Genomic DNA, 23,501 nt, shown 5'->3' on the forward strand with positions numbered 1-23,501 from the left:
AATAGCCCTTCTCTGCTATTGTTTTGCTTTGTTTTTTTAAAAAATATAATAACTTGCATTATAAACTTGCGGGTGTTCAGGGGATGAGAAGAGGTGAGAAGAGAGGAACTACATGTGTCAGTTTGAGCTATGGCTTGCCCTGGAAGTCTCATCTGTCTGTCTTGAGAGACAATGGAGTGCACTTCAGGGGGTGAAGTCAATCCATTGCATTAGCAGCACCAAAGTGACCTTCCATGGTGTGCAAGCCTGGACAGTGTGTATGGAGGACCTGGGCAGCCCAGACAACAAGACCTCTCTCTTGGCCTCACTGATGTCTGCCAAAGGAAAGCAGAGCAATATGTTTGGCACCAGCTTCGTTGCAGGAGTTGCTAGAAGGAGCCATACAAGGCGATATCCAACTGTCTTAGGGACTCCACTCCTGATTTGCATATGGTTTACCTCCTAGCCTTTTCTTCTCCTAAAGATAACCTGCAAGGCAGCGGGGGTTTAGGATAAGGGGGGGTTCAGGATTTAACCTCCTCCTGTCAGACCTGTAAGACAGAACTATTCCACCTGGCCTTTAATTTGAATTCAGCCTGATCTTTTATTTCCCTTCTCTTCCCTCCCCCTCCCCTTTTATGAAGATCACCCGCTCTGAGACCCCACAACTAATTCTCCCCTGGCCTCCTCGCTGGCCCAAGTAGGACCAATTCAGCCAGCTAGCCCTGGGGATTTTCTAATTGATTTTTTATTGTTATTGTTATTCATGTTTTTATACTGTATTTTATGCTGCTTTTATGATTAAATGTTTTAAATTTGTTGTTAGCTGCCCTGAGCCTGGTTTTTGATCCGGGAAGGGCGGGGTATAAATAAATTTCTTCTTCTTCTTCTTCTTCTTCTTCTTCTTCTTCTTCTTCTTCTTCTTCTTCTTCTTCTTCTTCTTCTTCTTCTTCGAGTTATTCTTCTCCGTGATGGGCTACCTTCCCAGGCTGACATGCCCCACCTCCCCCTGCACGTGTAGAAACTGTCTTCTTGACCACTCTTGGTCTCGTCTGCTCAATCTGCCAGAGCCTGTCTTTGCATGCAGGGCAAGTCCCTAACTCACTGAGAGTTTGAGACCCATCGTCTTCCCTCACTTGGTTTAGCCAGCCAGTTGGAGCCGTTTCTAAGATGTGGCTGCTGTTTCATGCTGACAGCTTCTAGAAACCACAGCTGAGAGCTGAGTGCAGGGTGGACAAGCCACTCAAGGAGGAGAATAATGTGCCCCCCCACCAGATGTCAGATTTTGTTTTGCAGTAGCTTGATTTAAAAACCAAACCCAAATCCTGGACCATAAAATTTCCCTGCCCTGGGTTATAGTGAATAAGTGCTGAGTTTTAAATGCTCTCAACCACGCAGAGGCTATGTCATACCCACTGGTGTTGATGACACACAGAAGCGCAAAGGGAAGGTGTGGAAAGTCAATTCCACTTCTCCTTGTAGAACATCAACAGAACAGTAATGATTGGGTAGTACTAGGGACAACCCTTCTAGAAGCAGCTTGTCTGGAGTTTTAAAGGTGGTGATTTTGCTCTTGTGTTTCATTTTCCCGGTCTGGATTTGGAGGTCTTTAATGCTGCTGTCTTAAATTTAATGTATTACATAAGAATTGCATATTTTGATGTGTTTAATTTGTGTGGTTTGTTTTTTTTAACAAGAGCAAAATTATACACCTAGTGGGTCTGGGAATGGATCCCCATAAAATGGGTATGTAGTTTTGCCTTGAGTGGTCCATTTTATTTCGATAGAACTACTTGCCAAGCAAGGTGTTAGCAGACTAATGGAAATGAGGATACTGCAGAGATGTGCATTAATAAAATTAATGTTTTTGAGTGGATCTACAGTGCAGCTTCTCATTCGATGAATTGACTGCATTTAAACACATTCACAGATTTGAAAAACGTCAGTGGTAATGCTGTGTAAGGATCCTAGGGCCAGAGGAGAGTTATTCTTATGTGCTGAAAAACTTATAAGGATAATCAAAAGTTGCCACTGTATGCAAAGCAAAAGCCGTCGTCGTCATCATCATCATCATTTCACTTTAAACTTCAAAAACATTTCATTTCCCCCTACTGCAGTGACACACCAGAGCCCAAATGACTTCAGAAAAAAAGCAAGCACGAGGTCCATCAATACTGTGAAAAATCCCAATTTAAAAGATGTGTTGATATTGATTTGTCAAGTGAGCATTGTCAGCTTCGGGTGAGGCAGAAATGATTGCTTCCAGAGGGCAATGGGAGCAACTTCTCCCTGGACACTACTCTGGAGCACGTTCTTGAGAACTTTATCAGCGTGAGGAAGGGAGGGATCTCACTACAGGGGAAAAAGCCTCTTCCTGGTCTCCTTTTAAAGACATTCTTCATGCGACTGATGCATGCATGGAAACAAGGAAGTGGCAATGTAGTAAGTGGCTCCACCCTCAGTTACGTGCAATCATTACACTTCTCAATCTTCTCAATCTTGTGGCTTCTCAATCTTGTGGAGAAGGATGCTGTGGTTGTCTGCATAGCCAATATATGAGAGGGGCTAGGGTTTCCCTACTACATTGTTGTGGATATTTCACCAGTATAGTTCTATGATGTGAGAAATGGACTATACCAGATCACAAGAAGTTGTTTTTTTATTAAAAAAACTAACAACAATGAAAGGGAATATTATTGAGTGGCAGAACATGGGACCATGTGCTTCAACCTCCTTTGAAATCGTTCAAGGGGTCAGCACAAGAACTTACTCTAAATACTCAGGTTGCCCACGAGAAGGGCCTGAGTGCAGCAACACTTTCTCCACTTGTTATTGTCAGTTTGCATTTCTAAGTGCAGAAAGTATTGATCTGATGTGTAGAGATCTTTCCTGTTCTAATTAGTTCAAGAGGGTTCTGGAAGCTTCTCTGTGTGAAAGAAACAAGCAGAAAGTTCATGATGTTTGGGTCATTCCTTCCGAGAAGCTGAGTACAGCTGGCTTAAACTGGTTCTGTTATCTCTTCTGTCAAGGTCATGCTGACTATTATAAGAGGCCTGAAGGAGCCGGGGTTTCACTTTCTCTTTCTATCTTTTTTACTTCTGGTGTGGTGTTCTGTACATAGCATGCTATAGTGTTAAGGTTTAGTCGTCTTATAATTTATTGTAAGTTTAAGTCTGCTGCAACTGGATTTCTTATGGACAGTTCCAATCCTGAATGTACACTGGTACCTCACTTTTCGAATGCCTCTGTTGACAAACATTTCAGTTTACAAACACTGTAAACCCGGAAGTAAATGCTTTGGTTTTTGAACACGCCTCAGAAGTTGAACATGCCATGCGACTTCTTATGAGTGCAAGATCCTGAGGCCTAGCTGTCGGCTGTTGAGTTTTCCATTTTCGAACATTTCAGAACTTGAATGGCTTTCCGGAATAGATTGAAAACCGAGGTACCGCTGTATTGGATTTGTGACCATTATGCTCATTTGCCTTCTGCAGCAGTAAAGCTCTGCTGGATGAAATACAATTGCCTCTGGTTTATTTTTTTGTAATCCTGCAGCATGTTTATGTTTTTACTCTGATAACTATATGCTGGAATCTGCTCTGGATCAATATTGAGTAGAACTGCATGACAGTTATTCCTAGCAGGTCTCTGACACGGGTGGCAATATATACACATTGTGGTCCAACTCTATGATTCTATGATTCTATTCTATGATTCTAGATAAGATGTTGATAGCCTTATCCTCCAGGATGGTTTTCAGAGCCACCCAAAGTTGGTGGCTGTCAGGGGCTGCCTCAGGTCTCAGCTCACAAAAGACCAACGCCAAGCTCTTCTTATATACAAGGATGTTTATTGCAGTACATTATTGGTTCCACAACCGAGGCGTGCAGCCCCGCGTCTCTTAGCCTTAGACATTTGAAGTCCCCTCTGAATCGGTCCCGCCTCTACACCAGTTTAAGAGGCTTGTGCTAGTCCACCTCTTCCTGTCCTTCCTTTTCCGCAGGGTCTTTCTGCCCCCCTGGGTTCCTTCCCTCCTGCTTTCCCCTGACGCGGATTCCTCAGATGCCTGCTCCCCCCTCCTTTGTGCTTTGGGGCCAGGCTCCTCCTCCGGGCTCTCTGCATTTCCGCGCGCCTCCACATTTGAACTTGCCGCGCGTTCGCTACCCCTGACCTTCCTCTTGACAGCTACACTACTCCCTGTACTACTCTCCGCCCCTTCCGGCAGGACGTCCTGCCCCGATCTCCTTCCCCTGTCTCCTTCCTGCTCTGCTCCGTGTGTCACACCGGGAACCCCACCCTCTTCACTCCGTTCCTGCTGGGAAGCCGGCCCCGATCTCCCACTCCCACTCGGGGTTTCCCTGTTGCTTCCCTGCTCCTGGCAAGTCCCCCCTGTGACCCCCCCTGGCTTGACCAGGGGCGCCCCCTTCTGGGAACCCTCCGATTCACTTGAGAGACTCATGGAAGACCTCAAGTCATTGTCATCCTCTTCCTCACTGTCCTGGGATTCTTCCCCATCGCTCTCCGTCTCCCCCCTCACCTGTGCCTCTGTCCCTAAACCCCTGACAGTGGCCATTGCAGCATCTTGCCGGGGTGAATTCGATCACTTAACTATGAGCTGTGTGAAAAAGTACCTCCTTTTGTATGTCCTGAAACACTGAGCTGCATTGGATAGCACTGAGTTCTAGCTCTATGAGCTATAATTTCTTCCCCATCCACTTATTGTAAACCATGAATCATTTGATACATCTCTCTCATGCTGCCTACCTTATCCTTTCCCCCCAACCTACTGCTTCCACAGCATTCTATTTTGTGATGACTTGATATTAGACTAGTGGTTCCCAATTGGTGGTTAACCCACCCAGGGGATCCATGGCAGCATTCAAAGATCAAAGGGACCTGTTGAGGGTCAGCAGTTACGGTGAGCCACTTTGAAATCTGTTTGCAGGTGCATTTTGAACCCAAGTGGGCAAAGCGAGGTTCACTGACAGCCCTGATCCCATGGCGCTCGATGGGGAACTCGTAAGTGCAGCTGATCTCAGTCGGGCTCACTGTCAGCGCGGATCAGTGCTTGCAAAGCAACAATTGGGAGTTCATTCTATATACAGAGTGGCACATGTGAGCACAAGTCAAGGTTTGCACTCTTTGTGTTGTTTTACTTCCAGTTCGAAGTGGGTAGGCTCAGAGTCAGCCCACCTAGAACTGAGCTGCAGTGCAGATCACGTAAGTTGGCCCAGGAAAGGGATAGCAGGGCCATAGATCTGTCTAGTTTGATCAAACAATTGATCAAGCAAACCAATAGCAATGTCTGGTTAAAGCAAGAACAATTATCCAAGGGAATGTGATGGAGAAGGAGTGTCTGGCACCGGCAGCGAATGTGCTGTATTTAATATTGACAAAAAGTTCCAGCTGAGAATTACGTGCGAGTCCAATTTGGATGTTAGCTTGCAAAGTCAATTTTACACATTCTTTCTCTGCTGACCTCTTACCGCCATGCGTGAATTCATATATTTGGCTTGTAATCCCCATGGAAATCAATGGGATTCACCTCTGAGTAGGCCTGTGCTGCTGTTAAGACAGTAAGCTGCCACAATTAGCAGTTTGGGAAGAAAAACCACACACACTAGCAATGACAAAATAATGGAAATAGATCTGCATTTAAAATTGGTACTGAGACAAAGCTTCGTTGTGCATGTGTGAAATCTTACCCAAGTAGCAAAATGATTTTTTTAAATTTTAAATTGACCAATGGCACTTCAAAATTCAATGCACTAATTGTACAGAAAATCTGAGGTAAATGTGCAGGATTATGCTGCATAGGAAGAGGCAAGAGGCAGGAATCTGGTTTGCAATGCAGCCTGGCTTGGTCAACTATGCCTAGAGGAAACAGAATTTCAGCATCCATTTTCAGTGGCTTTTAACGGTGACCTGTGCCTGCTTTGGGTCGCCACTTATAATGGAACACAGGAACCCCGTTGCCCCAGAGGCGGAGGCTCGTGCGATTGACTGACCTTCCAGTTGTACGGTTTGTCACAGATCTGCTCAAGCTGAGAGCAGCACTTGCCGCTATGATGGTACAAATGCAAATCGTGTCTTCTGTCATTTTTGTTCTTTGTTTTTCAAAGACATCCGCACTGGAAGCTTTCGCTGGTAATGTTAGCACATTCTTGTCTGAAAAGAGGCATGTCTTACTCTTCAACCCTTTCTAGATCCGGGGCCTCCCCGAACCTGCATTTTGGGACCCACATATTTTTTAAATCCTCTAGCTGCAATTTTTGTTTACCCTTCTTTCCCATCTAAATCAAGGATGGGAACCGCAGGCCTTTGGGGCCAAATGCAGCCCTCGAGGGCTCTGGGCCAGGGGTCTGGGACTCTGAGGAGGCCACACACTAAGGAGAGCCCCATAGCACGTCCTGCTCCACTCTCTCCTCAAGTATTTTTGCCTGGGTGAGGTGCGGTGTTGAACTGAGATAATGCCATTTGGCTGCCTGGTTGGAGGTTGGGGAGGGGTATACCCCACAACTGTCCTGATTTTCCTAGCACAGTCCCGTAATTGGTAAAGCCACCACAGCTTCTGACTTGAAATCAGGGCGTCCTGATTTCAAGGCTTTGTTTTCCCTCCACCCCTCACAGCACGGCCCCAGCACTGAGTGAGAACTCTCTCACTCTTTAGCATGACGTGAACAAGAGGTGAACAAGAGTGAACGCAGCAGCAGATCTTGGAAGCCACATGGTGCCTGAGGCTCACCTGCCATCAGCATGGTGGACTGGACCATGGGTAGGCAAACTAAGGCCCTGGGGCCAGATCCGGCCCAATCACCTTCTCAATCCAGCCTGTGGACGGTCCAGGAATCAGCGTGTTTTTATATGAGTAGAATGTGCCCTTTTATTTAAAATGCATCTCTGGGTTATTTATGGGGCATAGGAATTCATTCACACACACCCCCAATATAGTCTGGCCCCCCCACATGGTCTGTGGGACAGTGGACCAGCCCCCTGCTGAAAAAGTTTGATGACCCCTGGACTGGACTCTCCAACATAGGTGCTTCAGAAACAAGCCACACAGATCCTGCCTCTCTGCCCCTTGCAGCATACTCTGATGATGTCAACCACCAGGGTACCACTGGGAGCTGAAGGCAGAGAAGCAGGAGCCTGGGCTTAAAAGGGCCATGGTGCAGATTGGAGTCAGCATGGGTAGTGGGTGAGTCTTAAGAGACTAGTAGGATGGGGGAGATGGGGCACCCCAATGGAGAGGAGGGGGTCAAAGTTCCCATTGTGTTAGTGGGAATAGCCAACACCCTCTGGGTGTTGTAGATGACAACTCCCACCAGCTGTAGCCAGCATTTCCAATGCCCAGGGATGATGGGAATTGTAGTCCAAAACATCTGCAGGGCACTATGGAGTGTTCAAAAGCAATTTTTGTGGAAATGTGTTTGCTCCAGACAGTTCCCCCTTCCATTAACCACCAGATGGTGCTGTTTACATTCTAATTTCTGCAAGCCACCTCTTCATTCTACAATATAGTATTGACCTGAAGACAAATCTTCTCAATGTGAAACATTTAACATACGTACATACATACATACATACATACATACATACATACATCTCCCCCCCCCTCTCTCTCTCTGTGTGTGTGTGTTTGCCTGTCTCCAGTTTGGATTAGTGACAGTATCTCACCCTGCTGCAAGTTGCCAGAGAAATTAATTTTAAACTTTTATTTCAGGCCTACACATATGGAATGATAGAGGGGAAACCAGCTGGACCCAGATGCCTCTGCTTATCTCAGAATACCAACATCTTTCTTTTTTGGCAGGTTTCTGAAATGGTCTTGTACACACTGCACAGCCTCGAGAGTGGAACATTCCTATACGGGTACCTAACCGTCAGCAGTGATGCACTGCAGAACTGGAAACCTCCTTGAAAATTTCACCGCCTGCATAGTGATGATGACTTGAAAGCGAAAACCCATCTCTCTTCTCAGCCCCAGAAGACAAAACCAAGGAAATGTGGAAGTTCCTACTTACACAACCTGCATCCTTGGACAGGTTCGTGTTTGGAAATGTGATATTCCAGGAGTATCTGTAATAGTTCTTTTTGGGTGGGGAGGGTCCCAAAGGAAGCAATTCTTCAAAGAGCTGGCTTTCCAAATAGGAAAGATTGCAAGCTATAGAACTGATCTTGCAGAACTGCAGACCTGTTTTAGAAAGCCACTTCCGAGCTGGAGATGAGGTGGGGTTGTGGGCTTCACGCCCTCCCCATGTGCGCGGGGTCTGACTCACAGCCCCCATGAGACTGGGGAATCCTCGGTCGCGTCATCTCCCCGGCCAGCCAATTGGCTGGCCCAGGAGGCGTGGCCTGGCCTATTTAGGGCCGGCGCGACCGAGGATTTCCCTCTTTCTGCGCTCCAGCTGATCAGGTTTTCCCACCCCGCCCACCCATTAGGTTTGGCTCTCTGACATTGCTATTGAAGGGTAGTCCGGTAAAGGATTCCGGGGGGCGTGGCCCTGTCCTAAGCCTATGGAGGTGTGGGCCTAAGGCACGCCCCCGAGCGGTTACCCCGGGGGAGCTCCCAGTTGATGTGCATCAGCAGGACTCCCCATACTGGCGGTTAACCCTTGCCAGTCTTCAAGCATTCAGGCTGAAGCCGGTTAGTCGATAGTACCAATGCCTATGCCAATACCGTTCAATTCCTGTAATCAATAAGTGGCCTATTTTGCCCATTAACCTAAAATACTGGTGTCCTGTGTCTTTATTTTCCAAGGGGGGAGGCGGGAACTCGCCACGCAAAGAACTGAATGCCTAGTTCTGTATCTTCTTCCCATGTAAGGCAAAGACAGCCTGTATCTTATAGGACCTCTTGCATCTTTTCATTACTATTATAATAACAAACTTGACACAAACAAGGCACTTTTCAGCATGATGTGATGAAAACATTTTATTGTCTTCGGAAGGGCTATAGCAGAGCAGCTGTTTTGCATGCAGAAGGCCACAGCTTTGATTCCTGGCATCTCTGTGTAGGACCAGAGGGGATCTTGGTCTGAAACCCTGAAAGCCAATCGGTGTCACCAATACTGAACTAGACAGATTCACAGTATAAGGCCGCTTCCTAAGTTGTCTATATCCTTGTCTTATAGAGCTCACAATTTCAGTTTCAACAGAGGTGCCAAAGGGAGGGAGGAAAGAGAGGAGGTGCAACTCTGGCTCGTCCATCACACAGACTTCCTTTCAGGTGCCAATAAGTAGCCACCGAATGGGCTGCACAATAGTGAAGCAGCCTGGAGGCGTGTGTGTCTAGTGCAGAGAATAAAACAAGACCCTCTCCTTGCCGCAGCTAGGCACATGTGTTCCTGGAGATGCTTAAGGAGCAATCTAGTACTGGCAGCCCCGCCGGTGAGCCTCTCCCAGGTAAACAGGTGTCCTCCTTGTTTGTAGCTCAGTGCCAAGACAGTGGCTCCACACCGGCAAATCCTTCTGTTTTTGTGTTTGCTGCTTTTCAGCGCCGACAAAACACACGGGTTGTTTGTAGCTCCCTCGCTTCATCTGGTTTCTATTCCATTTTAATGCGGATGTTCATCGGAGGTCATTTACTCAGTATGCTGCCAGGCCATTTACAAATATGAGCTGATGAATATTTCATCGTGTTCCCTAGGAATCCCGTCAAAAGCGCCGCTCCATGGCAGAGCATCCACGAGCAGCGTGCTCAACCTGAAGCAGGTTGCCACATGGCTGCTGTCTTCGAGATGTATACTAATTGCTGGCACGGCAGGTGGCAAAATATTTTGTGTGTGCCTATTTTTAAAGGCTGTAAGTTTTATTTCATTCCGCCACCACCTTTCCCTGACTGATGCCTATTCCCTCAAGACTTTTAGAAAACCGGATTATTAAAATGAGAAGTGGAGGCTATTTCATTAAAGGTCAGTGGCCTGGGGAGTGACCTGGCTTGTCTTTGAATGTCAGGGTAGGGAAGCATTAGTGCTGGGCAGGTTAGTGCTGGGCAGGGCCAGAGGCAAAATTAGGCAGAAAAGGACGTTTTTCTTTGGGCAGAGGTGTTTGGTCTAGAGAGATTTCTAAGGATCAGGTTGTTGTTGTTGTTTAGTCGTGTCCGACTCTTCATGACCCCATGGACCAGAGCACGCCAGGCACTCCAGGCTTCCACTGCCTCCCGCAGTTTGGTCAAACTCATGCTGGTAGCTTTGAGAACACTGTCCAACCATCTCACCCTCTGTCATCCCCTTCTCCTTGTGCCCTCCATCTTTCCCAACTTCAGGGTCTTTTCCAGAGAGTCTTCTCTTCTCATGAGGTGGCCAAAGTATTGGAGCCTCAGTTTCATGATCTGTCCTTCCAGTGAGCCCTCAGGACTGATTTCCTTCAGAATGGAGAGGTTGGATCTTCTTGCAGTCCATGGGACTCTCAAGAGTCTCTTCCAGCACCATAATTCAAAAGCATCAATTAGTGGCAATATTTGGTCCAAAGACCTGATGATCCTCATCCCTGCCATATCTGCATGAACAGTAGGTTGTGAAGAGCAGTATTTCATGGGAATTGAATTGAATCTTTCCTTCTTGTCATAGAATTGCCCTCAGCCCTAAATGTTGTGTAAGATAAGCTTGTGGTGCAAGTTCCTCCCAGGCCTGAGGACATCTCAGTCGCCTCTTCTGACTCAGGGGACTCCAGCTGCTAAAGGAAGGCTTGGTCCTTCAAAATGATGAGGCTCCGCTCATCAAAGGTAGAGATAGCACCTGAGATAAAGCTGCTGCTCTTGCTTAAGGTGCAGTCGGAGGCTGATTGCTGCTGAAGCAACATCTCAGCTCTGGTCTTATAGAGGCTTCAGTCTATATCTTGCATAGAGCTGTCCGTGGTACTATCAAATAAACACCAAAGGCCATTGTTCTAAATCAGTGTTTCTCAAACTTGGGCCCCCAGTTGTTGTCGGACTACAATTTCCATCATCCCTGACCACTGGGCCTGCTAGCTAGGGATGATGGGAGTTGTAGTCCAACAACCGCCGGGGAGACCCAAATTTGAGGAAAAAAACAATTCTAAATAGAACAGGCTGGGCAACAAGCAGCAGTTTGAGATGAGTCAGAAACTGGGAATTAAGAGTCACGTGAAAGGTTATTGGTCATGAAGACAGGACTGAGGGACACATCAGGATGCAGAATTAAGGAACCAGCCAGGAGTCGGAACCAAAGAGGTCAGGGCCTACCATTAGGCAGAGTGAAGCAGGTGTTGGGAAGCAATGGGACAGCCCCACCATCCATTTCCTCCTGAGTTTCCAGGCCATTGCCCTCTGCTGTGTGTGTCATAATATCCCTAAACTAGCAAGCTGTGCTCAGGGACACTACTGGAGAGACCATCCTCTTTTCAGTACTGAATTAAGATTCATTTGCTAGTCCAGTCAGCTTTGGTGCATGGAATCGGCACCAGGAGGAGCCATCTTGTCCTTTGTCTCAGGAAGGAAAATGAATTGAGCTGGACCTGTCAGAGCAAGGCAGAAGTCAGGACCACAGAGGAAATACAGGAACATACCAGTGTGCTCAGAAAGACCTTGTTGCTCAAGCAGACTAAGCTACAAAGCTTTCTTCTACTTCCTACATGGAAAGTTCCAATGGTTGGGTAGATGAACTCAATCTGGAAGCTAAGAAGGCTTCCACCTGTAGTTCACTATATGTGGCAGCCACAACCAAATTTCCATAGCTCCTGGCCCTGCTTCACTCACCGCTGCTGTGCTTTGTGGGACGCCTCCAGTACAGACAGCAAATTATTTCAAGCCTTCCATGCCTCACCGAATTGGATGTGAAAATGCCCCCATAGAGCTCACTTGACCAGCTTCTCTCAGCCTATCCCAAACCTGCATTATTTCATCTGTCCACACAGCAGCTGAAAGAACTGTAGAAATAGGAAGGGGGGGAAAAATTCAAATTCCTGAAAACTAAAAACTAAAAACAAAAAAATCACCTTCAATTTAATAACTCCAGAATTCATACCATCATTTCCCCCCTTTATCTGGCAAGCCACCTGAGACCTCCCCAGGCACTATACATTCCCTCTTTTGTAATTACGAATCTCCCTCTTGAACTTCTTATTCTAGTTATTGTGAAATGAAATCAACACAGAGAGAAACTTTTCCTTTTGACCTTTTTGGACTGTACTTTTCCAGTCCAAAAAGTCTTGTACAGAACATTTAATCATCGGTCTATAGCTAGGCATTAACCAGTGTTGCAACTGTTTCTAATTCAGAAAAATTAATAAAATGCTTTATGCTCTTCCCAGTTCAAGGGTGAGATTCCTGCATTGCAGGGGTTGGACTAGATGACCCCTGGGTCCCTTCCCTATGATTCTACGATTCTGTTACCCTAGACGGCTGAGGTGAGTTGTGTGCTCAAACTAGGGGGCTCAAACGATGGCACCCATTCCATTCTCAAAAAGCTGCCAGTGCAGGCTGCGTGCCTTTAAATTCAGATTTCTGAGTGTTAAGGACTCACTGGGATCAGACGCAGAAGGAAGTCAAACAGAATTCAGTTTCACAAGCGAAAGTCTCATTGACTTCTATTAGTGGGAGTTTAGCACACTTGACCTGAGCTCAGGATTGTTGACAGTGCAGGCAAGTTCAAATATTTCAATGGATGCTTTTAAAATTAGAGTGCTGACCGAACTTTGATCATCTAAAGAGGAAAGGGCAGGGTTTCTATGCAGGGTTGGCAATTTTGCAGCTTGAACCTGACGTCAATAGGATTTACTTCCTAGTCCCTTTACACAGGATTACAGCAATGATACCCTGTCCTTTTAATGGGAGAATTAAAAAAGAAAGGAAGAATTTTTGCTGGTGTGCTTTTTCCGTAGTAATAGAGGAATGAAGGGAGAAGCTGAATGCAGTGAGATTTCCCCCGAAGAGTTCAGGCACCCTCTTCTGTACTGAAATAGGTAAAGGGTAAAGGGACCCCTGACCATTAGGTCCAGTCGTGACCGACTCTGGGGTTGTGGCGCTCATCTCGTTTTATTGGCCGAGGGAGCCGGCGTACATCTTCCAGGTCATGTGGCCAGCATGACTAAGCCGCTTCTGGCAAACCAGAGCAGCACACGGAAACACCGTTTACCTTCCTGCCGGAGCGGTACCTATTTATCTACTTGCACTTTGATGTGCTTTCGAACTGCTAGTTTGGAAGGAGCAGGGACTGAGCAACGGGAGCTCACCCCGTCGTGGGGATTCGAACCACCAACCTTCTGATCAGCAAGTCCTAGGCTCTGTGGTTTAACCCACAGCGCCACCCATCTGTACTGAAATAAGACATTCTAATTCTATGTCCTAAAGCTGGCAGCTTCTAAAAGCAAACACGCCCACTGTTGCAGAGATATACAGTCAACTGACTCAAGGCAAAATCAAAGATATACCCCCAATGCTGTTTTTCCAGGGTGCGTTAGTACACCTCTGTTTAAAGCCCTTGCCTTCTAAATCTTATCATCCTGTGTAACAAGACAGCTAGGTGACATCTTTGTGAGACAAAAAATCATTAACCCAGGCTCCCATAAACGTCATAACTGTTAAAGTGTTCATATTGGCAAATAAGTCTGGTGTCTAATTCCCAGGTGTCTGCCATGGATAAAACAGCATTTTCATATGGTGAGTACAGTTCCCAGAGTGGATCCCTGGCCCACTCAGGGCTTGGGTAATGCACACTCCGGCTGGTCATCATCATGCAGAGCCTAGACCACATTAAACAGCAATCTTTGTATCTCCATCCTCCTGGGACATGATGGAGACCAGCAGTCAATCCAGTTTCCCCTAGAATTCTAGAACTAGAGCCAAGCTAGACATTATCTAGGCAAACGAGTGTCATAAGAGCTTAGGAATCCAGAAGCCATGTATATACAGCCATGTATGTGGATGTGGATGGCAGCTAACAGATTGAGGTTGAATCCTGACGAGACAGAAGTATTGTTTTTGGGGGACATGGTGTGGGCGGGTGCGGGGGATACCCTGGTCCTGAATGGGGTAACTGTGTCTCTGAAGGACCAGGTGCACAGCCTGGGAGTCATTTTGGACTCACAGCTGTCCATGGAGGTGCAGGTTAATTCTGTGTCCAGGGCGGCTGTCTACCAGCTCCACCTGGTACACAGGCTGAGACCCTACCTGCCTGTGGACTGTCTTGCCTGAGTGGTGCATGCTCTAGTTATCTCCCGCTTGGACTAGGGCAATGCGCTCTACGTGGGGCTACCTTTGAAGGTGACCCGGACACTGCAATTAATCCAGAATGTGGCAGCTAGACTGGTGACTGGGAGTGGCCGCCGGGACCACATAACACCGGTCCTGAGAGATCTGCATTGGCTCCCAGTACGTTTCCGAGCACAATTCAAAGTGTTGGTGCTGACCTTTAAAGCCCTAAACGGCCACAGTCCAGTTTACCTGAAGGAGCGTCTCCACCCCCATTGTTCAGCCCGAACACTGAGGTCCAGCACCGAAGGCCTTCTGGCGGTTCCCTCATTGTGAGAAGTGAGGTTACAGGGAACCAGACAGAGGGCCTTCTCGGTAGTGGCGCCCGCCCTGTGGAACGCCCTCCCTTCAGATGTGAAGGAAATAAGCAGCTATCTTCTCTTTAAAAGACATCTGAAGGCAGCCCTCTTTAGGGAAGTTTTTAATATTTAATGCTGTATTGTTTTTAACACTTGATTGGAAGCTGCCCAGAGTGGCTGGGGAAACTCAGCCAGATGGGCGGGGTATAAATAAATAAATAAATAAATAAATAAATAAATAAATAAATAAATAATAATTATTATTATTATTATTATTATTATTATTATTATTATTATTATGTCCCATCCTCAATTAAATCCTAAAAAAGAATAAGAGAATATTGGGGAGAGGACCTTGGGAGGGAAGGAGTTGAGGAGGAGTGCTTGCATACTCCCTCCTGTGTCGGCTAATTGTCCCCGGCAAACGTCCCACCACTCTAGGGAAGGAACAGACAGGCTCAGTTCTGATTTTGCAGACTGGTGGAAGAGATGGAAATCAATGAAAAACAGATGGGTGAGGGGGATATATGTAGGGGGAAATCTGTCTATCTCTCTCATCCTTCCGCAGGAGCCCAGGGTGGTGAATGGCTTAAAAATACAACTTATGAAACAGAAAAAAAACACAACTAAAAAATACATTTCCATTCCCCTGAATCCCTACAAATTCTGCTCAATACACCGAGAACAGAGGAAGCTTTTCCTGGTATGGAGAGAAGTAGTCATGAAAGCTAATTTCCCCCCCAGTGTGTCAGGATAAAAAACAAGGACAGGAGCTGAGTTGTCAATGTTAGTAGCAGGGGCATTGTGAAGAGCTGAGACACTGCAGGGCTGCCCTTTGACCAACAGTCCAGAACTGGCACAGACTCTGAAGGAGAAGCAGCACCAGGGGAACAAGAACGTAGCTGGCATTGCCAGGTTGCCAACCCACGGTTGCACTCTTACCTTCAGTGTTTCCTGTGCAGCAGGAAAGGTAACTGCTATGCTTTCTGGTCTGGTTCTCCCCATTGCTCATCATTGTCTCATATGCTGCGGGGTGCGGATGGGAAACGAAAGTGCTACTTGCTTCAGCTGCTGAGAGAGGAGGGTGAGCGATGGGAAATGGAAAAGAACAGGGCAGGACTATGGAGCAATAATCTGCCCATGGGCTGATCCTACAATTGGGCAAGGGACACGGGTGGTGCTGTGGGTTAAACCACAGAGCCTAGGACTTGCCGATCAGAAGGTCGGCAGTTCGAATCCCCGCGACGGGGTGAGCTCCCATTGCTTGGTCACTGCTCCTGCCAACCTAGCAGTTCGAAAGCACGTCAAAGTGCAAGTAGATAAATAGGTACCGCTCCAGCGGGAAGGTAAACAGTGTTTCCGTGCACTGCTCTGGTTCGGCAGAAGCGGCTTAGTCATACTGGCCACATGACCCGGAAGCTGTACACCTGCTCCCTTGGCCAGTAAAGCAAGATGAGCGCCGCAACCCCAGAGTCGGTCACAACTGGACCTAATGGCCAGGGGTCCCTTTACCTTTACCTTCAAGGTGGCCACCTCAGGCAGCTGAAAGTCAGCAGATGGTTAACTAAACGTTTAGTTTTCAATAAGAATAATAAAATAATAATATAATATAATATAATATAATATAATATAATATAATATAATATAATATAATATAATATAATATAATATAATATAATATAATATAATATAATATAATATAATATAATATAATATAATATAATATAAATATTAATATTAAGAAGAAGAAGCAGCAGCAGTAGCAGCAGCAGCAGCAGCAGCAAACTTTGGCTGGGTGGATGGAATTGGTTCTGCATAGCTGAATTTCAACTTGCTGACTCAGATTAGCACAGTCAGCTTCCCCACTGTCATTGGCTCTTCTCTCTTGTGTATATGCCATATTCAATAATGTGAACCTGCTTGCATTTGTTCAGCTGGTGGCTGAACCTTTGCTTTGAAAGCCTTTGCTTTAAAAATCTGCTTAGGGGTGGGGAGGTGGGAATCCTTCCTTAGAAGATACGGCATCTTTTCAAGTTAGTTTTTCCTTTCTGTCCTGCTTTTGGTCAAATTGCAAGCTGGAATGTTTTTCATGCCCCCCCAAATAACAGTATCTCCCGATTCCTGGGCTGAGTAAGGACCCCTCCACACAATTTCTAGGCAAGGGTCTGAGAGGTTTTTCTTTTGTCCCACCTGTTTCCTTGGGAAAACCTGCTGAACTGGAACAAAGTCAATCTGCAGAAAACACTATTGATGTTTGCTCTGATTCAGCAGTAAATGGATGAGCTCTAACTGAAGTTCACAGGTTTTTCTTCTTCTTCTGGATTTACTTATCTGGAAAAACATCAGAAAGGTGGTTAATTATGGCAGGTTGCTGGATGTGCAAAGCACAGAACAGGGCAGGACTATGGAGCAATAATCTGCCCATGTGTGAAATGGAAAAGAGCAGGAAAGGATTATGAAGCAATAATCTGCACTTGGGCTGGTCCTACCATTAGGCAAGGTAAGATTTGGAGTGTCAAGGCAAGTCAGCAAATGGTTAGCTAAAAGTTAGCTTTCTTTAATGATAATAAACACCAATTGTCTTGCTCTGTATAAGGCCGCTTCCTCAGTCTTTTTATTGGGATGAGGGATGTGCTGGCCAGGGTTGAAGGGAGTTGTAGTCCTAAACATATTAAGGGCACCTGGTTGTTGAAGACTGCTCTAGATGAACTGCTGGTGGTCTGGTCCACAAACTTACTCCTTTAGTAGAGTTATACAGGCTTTTGAAAACACACAACAGCTTTCACGTTAGCCTTGCTTCAAAGAGCCTTTACACATGTGAATCTCTTTGAAAGTGTAAAATTTCAATGTGATGTCTTTCCTCCAAAGAATTGTGGTAATGGTTTCACAAACTGTTGGGAACGCATAGTTAGGGAGGTCTTGGGCCTTTCAAAGAATGGTGAACAATGACCAAGCAGGTTTATTTTCTGCTAGCATTGACAAACACCCTTCCTGTCACCAGGTTTCATAGCTACTGTCACTTAGGTCCCATCTACCTTATTGTCAAGCTTCAGGGAATCGAAGGATCAAATGAAAGGAAGGTCTTACCAGTTAGAATCTTTAATAATCACAGTGAGAGAACAAAAAACACATCTCCTAGAATGGCGGTGCACCCAATTAAGGATCACACCCCCTCTGTGATCCTTAATTTACATCACTCCTACATCTTGTAATCTGAGCTTGTACCCTCTACGCTTTCTGTTCTGAGACTTTCTGAGCTCTTCTTGACCTTGGGGAGAGTGGAGGAATGCTGTCCAGCGACTGTGAATCTGTTAACCCTCTCTCTTCCCATGTTTCTTCTCCTAGCTGTTCCCCACCCAGTATTTCCCAGCTTCTGCCTTCTGAACTATGCCCCTCTGCAAACCACTGTTCCAAATCTATACTGTCCTCCTGCTCCTGAGAAGATTTAGGTTTAGGGGGAAAGGGCAGCTCCCACCATTCCTCCTCAGTGCAGCCCTCCTCAGCACGGTCCCTGACACTTATACATTTAAAGCAGTGCCATACCATTTTAAACAGTTATGAAAGAATCCTGGAAGCTGTAGTTTGTTAAGGGTGCTGAGAGTTGTTAGGAGATCCCTGTCTCCCCTAACAGAGCTACAATTCTCAGATTTCTCTAGGAAGAGGGTCTGATGGTTAAACCAGTGTAAGAACTGCAGCTTTGTGAGGGAAATTGGGTGCCTCTCGATAACTCTCAGCAGCACCCTTAACCAACTACAGTTCTTGTGGTTTTTTGGGGGAAGCCATGATTTTCTGAAGTGGTATGATCCCACTTTAAATGTATAGTGCAGCTGAGGCCTAACAAAGGAAGATTCTTGTCAAAGGGGCATTTTAGCAGGATTCTATGGAAGAACCTTGTAAGATGTTAAGCTGTTTTCTTGTCCTGGAGTTCATTATGCATGTAGTTACCAGGTCTGTCCACCTATTTGATTTCTAGGCAATTCTAGGTTGCTTGCTAATGCCCTGCCTACACGAAGAGTGAAGGGGATGTGCCAAAAATTGATATTGTTGTTTGTACCCAGCTCTTTCCCTAAGAATTTGTTTTCTGGCTCTTCTCTCGGAGCCCTGTTTGCTTGTAATATAATGGAGGATAGTTCTGATTTATTTCAGCTTATGTCAACAGTGCTTAAGAGGACCATCTTGTGGTGTGATTAAAGTGATGCCATCTCGAGAGAGTTTGTTCCAGGCTTCTATGATACTTTCCAGTCCCATTCATTTCAGATTACATAAAATGAATAATTAAATACAGTTCCATTCTCCCTGCATTTCATTCCCTTTGGCTTGAGCGTTACTGAGGAGCAGCACCTAGCCCTTGAAGGAATCTGAAGGGCCGGAGGAGGGAAGTTTTGAAACAAGAAAACAAGCAGATCAGGACTTCTTCCCATCCTGCCCACCCCTCAGCGTGACGGGAGACAGGTCCCTGGAGAAGACAAAGTTCCATCCTGCTTAGGATAGCTCAGCACCCTTTCCCCTCTCAGCACATAGTTGAATTATGGAAGTCTCGCCAGAGTGGTGCATGCTCTGGTTATCTCCCGCTTGGACTACTGCAAGGTCTACATGGGGCTACCTTTGAAGGTGACCTCAAAGCTACAACTAATCCAGAATGTGGCAGCTAGACTGGTGACTGAGAGTGGCCACCGAGACCATATAACACCGGTCCTGAAAGACATACATTGGCTCCCAGTATGTTTCTGAGCACAATTCAAAGTGTTGGTGCTGACCTTGAAAGCCCTAAACGGCCTCGGCCCAGTATACCTGAAGGAGCGTTTCCACCCCCATCATTCATCCCGGACACTGAGGTCCAGCACCAAAGGCCTTCTGGCAGTTCGGTCATTGCAAGAAGTGAGGTTACAGGGAACCAGGCAGAGGGCCTTCTTGGTAGTGGTGCCTACCCTGTGGAATGACCTCCCATCAGATGTTAAGGAAATAAACAACTATCTGACTTTTAGAAGACATCAGAAGACAGTGATGGTAAAGTGGGCCCAGGATTTAGGGGAAAATATTATTATGAGCCAATGGGAATGGCTGTGGAAAAGAGATATCAAATTTACGGCATGCTGTAATTTAAGAGAAAATGTAATGAAAATGCAATACAGGTGGTACCTGACCCTGGTCAGACTGGCAAAAATGTATAAAAACTGTAGTGATATCTGTTGGAGATGCAACAATGGGGCAGGAAACTTTCTACACATGTGGTGGGAGTGCAAAGAAATAGTGGGATTCTGGGGAAATATAACGAATTGAAAAAGATGTTTAGATTTTCATTTGGAAAAACCCCAGAATCCTTTCTCCTAGGAATCATGTCAGAGGAAATATAAAGAATAGTCAGACCAATAGTTATGTATGAAATCAATCAATCAATCAATCAATCAATCAATCAATAAAATTATTCCCCCCAGGAGGCACTGATGGCCACCAGCTTGGATGGCTTTAAAAGAGGATTAGACAAATTAATGGAGGAGAAGGCTATCAATGACTACTAACCCATGCTCTACCTCCCTCCACAGTTGGAGGCAGCAATGCTTCCACATACAGTAGCAGTTACTGGAAGCCACAAGGAGGGATAGTGCTCTAGTGCTCATGTTCTGCTCCTTGGTTTCTCACAGGCATCTGGCTGGCCACTGTGAAAACAGGAGGCTGGACTAGGTGGGCCATTGGCCCGATACAACAGGCTCTTCTTATGTTCTTATACGTTCTCCTCTGTCCACAAAGTGGCCATTGTCAACCTGTCTCCAGGTGTTTGGGACTACAACTCCCATCAGCCCTAGCTAGCAAGTGCTGGGAGTTGTGGTCGAAAAACACTAGGAGGACGTTAGGTTCGCAAAGGCTACTCGAGAGGTACCAAATGTGATCTTAAAAGTCTAACTCATAACTGGGTGGAGTTGCAAAACTGAAATTGGGAGCCAGAGTATGGCTTGCTCACACTTCTTGAATAGGTACATCATTTGTTTAAAATGGGGATTGAGGGACCTGCAGCCTTTGAGATGTTGCTGTAGCTCAGCTCACTCTAACGCCTTTTGTGTGCGAAAATGTTTAAAAATGAAATATTTACTTATTTTGAGGTGCAGCTTACTGATAAGTGCAATGTCTGCTCTCCCTGTAGAAATTCAGAGCTGTTCCACGTAGCTTGGCTTACAGAGGAAACGGAATGTGGTGTATTAGTCTTCAGTGGTGGAATGGACTGTATCACATCAAATCGTGGGTGGGAAACTTGTGTTGTCGAATGTCCCCTTACATAATACCAAAAGCATCCCTGAAGGTAGAAAACAGCAGAATGGGAGCCTCTTTCCCTGAAGTGCTAGATGTTACATGCAAGGAGTTTACATTAGGGCTGTACACTGGATTTGAATGAGTCCTGAACCAAACTGGGCTGATTTGGGGGAAGCTGGGTGTTTGTTTGGGCTGAGACAGCCCGGGATGGCCTTGGGTGAGGCTGAGCAGCCCAGAGTGATCTGGGGCTGTTAGGGGAGGCGGGGGGGGGGTCAAGCAGGAAGAAGGAGAAATGGCTGCTCACCGCTTGCCATCCATGAGGCAATTCCCTGCCTTTTGTTCTTCTTCAGCGAATGCAAGCAGTTTTTAGTATTTATTTACAGTGGTACCTCGGGTTACATACGCTTCAGGTTACAGACTCCGCTAACCCAGAAATAGTGCTTCAGGTTAAGAACTTTGCTTCAGGATGAGAACAGAAATTGTGTTCTGGCAGCGTGGCGGCAGCAGGAGGCCCCATTAGCTAAAGTGGTGTTTAGGTTAAAAACAGTTTCAGGTTAAGAACGGACCTCCGGAATGAATTAAGTACTTAACCCGAGGTACCACTGTATTTAAATGCACATGGGTTGCTGCTTTTGTTGTTGTTGTTGTAAATATTTAAACAATGTGCCAGCATATTGTTTTTCTGGAGGTTTCTTCAGACCACAGAAAGAATCGCTTACGGAGTGCTTTTTTAAACCGCTTGGCATATCTCAATGAGACAATATCCGTTTGAGGTAAGGGAGAACAGTGGCAACCAAGAATGGCCTTTTCTTGTTCTTTTTTGGGAGTGGGGGGTGGCGGCGGCATTATTTTATCTCTTGTGGTATTTTGTCACTTGTGATGCGAGCAGGGCCTCCGTCAGGCTGGGAGTGCCATGGGGCTACAGCATAGAAATGCAAGATCACCTCAACAATGCATCGCTGTTTGTATCGTCTTGCATTTTGCGTTTCCCGCAAAGATCTTTGAATGCCATACGTGGATATCTTTCCTATCTACAAATGTAACTCCCTGTTGACTAATTTTGGTCATGATGGTAGTGATCCAGTCACATTGAAATCCCTCTGGGAAAGCACCCAGTATAATTATTTTTGTCCCAGGCTGGCTGAGTCAGGACTGGCCAAAAATCCGAGGAAGTGGTCCAGAAGGATGTGGGGCAGTGTGCTAAGAAGGATCCTGAGGTTGGGGTTGGGGGCTCCCTCAACTTGTTCTCTTGTCTCAGCCATTTTGGTGTTCCCCTGCCAGCAGAAGGACAATAGGGAGGGATCCAGTACAACTTCTCTAGGGAGGGAGCTCCAAAGTCTGGGAGCAGCCACTGAGAAGATCTTAGGTCCAGGATTAGTCAAAAGAGAAAGGAACGGAGAGTTCCACCGACTGGTGTAGCAAGAGATTACACAAACACTTAATTCCTATACTTAGGATAGCAAAGGGGTGTGGCAGTGTGGGCTCAACGTCTATAACACTTTGACAATTAGAGCAGCTGCCTTTGCTGTATGGGATTAACCACGTGTATTGCCTGAAGTGCCTTAAACCAGCATTTTAGTCCCAATGAAGGGATCACAACGCCCCAAAACAGGACAGGCCCAAGAGATTTTGCTGCCTGAAGCAAAGGACAAGATGGTGCTCCCTTATTTCCGTATCTCACTTCAACACTGGCGACAGGACATCATGCCCAAATGCAGCAGCATCATTATAGGGATGTAGAAGGGACAGTGTGGTAAACACCTATCTGCCTCTGATGCCTTGCTGCTGCTCCCTGAGGCAGCTGTCTCACTCTGCCTACTGGTAGGGCCGGTCCTGTCCCCAAGCTGACGCTTGTGCATGATACTGGTTATTCTTGGAGGCGGTATGCCTCGGAATACAAGTTGTTGGGAATCGCAGTGCTGTTGAACTCCGGTTCTGCCTTTGGGCATCTCACAGACATCTGGTGGGTCACTGTGAGAATGGAGTGCTGGACTAGATGGGATTTTGGCCTGATCCAGCATGGCACTTGTGATCATTCAAAAAATGAGTTCACTCCTAGCTCAGGCGACATTGATGCAGCAAATTAAGTGAATACCTTGCTGTAGCATTTCAAATGTTCATTGCGTTGTTTTTCTTTTTCACCAGGATGAAAGTTAGCCAAGCGTCTGTGGAATGCTTATCCAAATGGTATTATTATCCAGATAAAGCACAGGGACATCATTTCTTTTTAATACATCCCCACCCTCCCCTCCTGGGTTTTTTTCTTTTTTCTTAATCATTCAGCAACATGCAACAGGCTTGAATGGTATCGAATTTCTTTTTTAGCCTGTAGAATCTAAAAGACTGCCTGCAAACTGATGGCTTGTTTTAAGACCACAAGAAACTACTTGTCATTATCCATTAACAGCTGCTTTTCTAGCTTTCCCCCCATTTTGTCAACTTTAGAAAAGTAGATGATGAAGCAAAAAGGTTTCTCTTTTGTTTGTTTGTTTTTGTTTTTAAAAAATGCGGCCTGCCAGTTGATTCCCTCGGGTGCAAAAATTGAATTATTGAACACACCCTCTCGCTACAGCGGGTTCTGTGCATATTATCAGTGCCTTTGTGCAATCCCATTAAACAATTTCAGGCTATTTCATACATGGTGTTTTCCATTCAGAGCAGGACCTATGCTTTGCACAAGAAACTGGCGCAAAGCAAGTTAAGCTGCCTTATAATTACGCCAGATCCAAATGCCGTTCAGCAGTGGGTGGCGAGTCTTTCAAATA

The 23,501-nt window shown here is 46.0% G+C and overlaps 1 long non-coding RNA gene across 1 annotated transcript in view; it reads right to left on the bottom strand.

The window, feature by feature from the left end:
* Positions 1-23,501, bottom strand: part of LOC310714469 — a 165,033-nt gene that overhangs the window by 94,884 nt on the left and 46,648 nt on the right. The window lies entirely within an intron of this gene.

Source organism: Podarcis liolepis, assembly GCF_965112155.1.
Source record: "Podarcis liolepis genome assembly, chromosome: 8".
NCBI lineage: Eukaryota > Metazoa > Chordata > Lepidosauria > Squamata > Lacertidae > Podarcis > Podarcis liolepis.